The sequence below is a fragment of the Bison bison genome, unplaced genomic scaffold (assembly GCF_000754665.1).
Source record: "Bison bison bison isolate TAMUID 2011002044 unplaced genomic scaffold, Bison_UMD1.0 scf7180017864330, whole genome shotgun sequence".
Lineage (NCBI taxonomy): Eukaryota > Metazoa > Chordata > Mammalia > Artiodactyla > Bovidae > Bison > Bison bison.
The window spans coordinates 5,229,017-5,230,957 of record NW_011494902.1 but is presented as its reverse complement, the minus strand read 5'-3'; the positions used below and the strand labels follow the sequence as shown (position 1 = coordinate 5,230,957).

The following is a 1,941-nucleotide window of genomic DNA, read 5'->3' as shown; positions in this document are numbered from 1 at the left end:
TTAATGCGTGCACATATACACACAGTGTGAAGTGCTAGGAATCAAAGGTAAGAAAGGTCTAGTCCTTGCTGTAAAAGACACTCAGAACTGTAGGGCAAACGAGCACATTCAAAAATAATTGTATTATGTAAAAATAAAGCTGTGTCACAAGAGGTCCATATATCTTTCTTAAAGGAAAAAGGTGAATGAACCAACAAACACAATTAGGAGGAATTACAACCTCATTACTGGCTTTGTTTGGAGACTAAAAATGGTTTAAGGAGATGCCTATGGGTGCCAAGGTGACAAACAATGGACCTGTGATGGTTAATTTTATGTGGCAGTTTGCACCAGAGTGTCAAGATGTTTGATCAAGCATTATTCTAGGTGTTTCTTTTGCAGTGTTTTTGGATGATATTAACATTTAAATTGGTAGACTGAGTAAAGCAGATTTCTTTTTTTAATCTGGGTGGACCTCATCCAATCAGTTGAAGGCATGAATCAGTTGAAGGCAAAAAGATTGACTCTCCCTCAAGGAAGAGAATTCTTTCCTGTCTCTGAATAGGATGTTGGTTTGTTTTTTTTTTTTTTCCTGGATTTGTTCTCAAATGGAAACACTGGCTCTTCCTGAGTCTCAAGCATGCCAGTCTTCAGACCCAAATTACACCATCAGTTCTCCTGGTCCTCAGGTCTTTGGCTTCAGACTGGAATTAAACCATCAGTTCTCTTGCATATCCAAGCTTTCTGACTCACCCTGAAGACTGTGAGTTTTGCCCTTTTCTATAATTGCATGAGCAAGTTCCTTATAATAAATCTTTTCATCAAGGGATTTATGTATGCATATATGTATGTGTGTGTTGGTTGGTTGGTTTTATTATTGGTTCTGTCTCTTTGGAGAACCTTGACTAATACATCCTCTTATAGTGATGATAATAAAGATATTATTGCTTACTCAGGGCTTGGGCTTTTGAGCCAGGTGGTATGCATGCAAATCCCAGCCCTACCATTGATCAGCTTTGTGACCTTGGATGAGCTATTTAACTATTCCAAACCATGAGATCCTCATTTGTAAACTGGGGATAATAGTGGTGCCTACTTCACAGGACTGTTAGGAGGATAAGATTAAATAAGTGAATATACAAGGGGAGCATAACACAATGTAGGGACACAGTAAGCCTGCAATAAACATTAGTGTAGCAGCTTCCCTGGTGGCTCAGAGGTTAAAGTGTCTGCCTGCAATGCAGCAGACCCAGGTTCGATCCCTGGGTTGGGAGGATCCCCTGGAGAAGGAAATGGTAACCCACTCAAGTATTCTTGCCTGGAGAATCCCAGGGACAGAGGAGCCTGTTGGGCTACAGTTCATGGGGTTGCAAAGAGTCAGACACGACTGAGCGACTTCACTTACTTACTTACAGGAATCAGCATTTATTGTTAACCCACTAAAATGGTCACTATTCTATCTGTTTTACACACAGATAGAATCCATACAACTCTGTTACAAAGATTCTCATGTTCCCATTGTGCAGTGAAGCAAACCAAAGCAGCATAGCCCAAGGGTAAATAATGTGGCTCTGGGGCTTCCCTGGTGGCTCAGTGGTAAAGAATCCACCTGCCAACACAGGAGATATGGGTTCAATCCCTGATCCTGGAAGATCCACATGCCACAGAGCAACTAAGCCCGTGTGCCACAACTACTGACCTTGTGCTCTAGAGCCCAGGAGCCGCAACTATCGAGCCCGTGTGCTGCAATTACCGAAGTCTGCATGCCATAGAGCCCATGCTCCACAATAAGAGAAGCCATTACCATGAGAAGCCCGTACACTGCAACAAAGAGTAGCCCTCACTCTCTGCAACTAGAGAAAAGTCCATACAATGAAGACCCAGCACAGCCAATAAGTAAATAAAGTTACTAAGAAGAGTGTGGCTTTGAAATTGGATATACTACCTATGGGACCCTGGGCA

The 1,941-nt window shown here is 42.2% G+C and overlaps 1 non-coding gene across 1 annotated transcript; it reads left to right on the top strand.

Annotated features, from left to right (window-relative positions):
- The first annotated feature begins 1,181 nt into the window (after positions 1-1,181).
- On the top strand, positions 1,182-1,253 carry TRNAC-GCA. Its single transcript has one exon. It is a non-coding gene; the product is annotated as a tRNA-Cys (tRNA).
- The last annotated feature ends 688 nt before the right edge of the window (positions 1,254-1,941 follow it).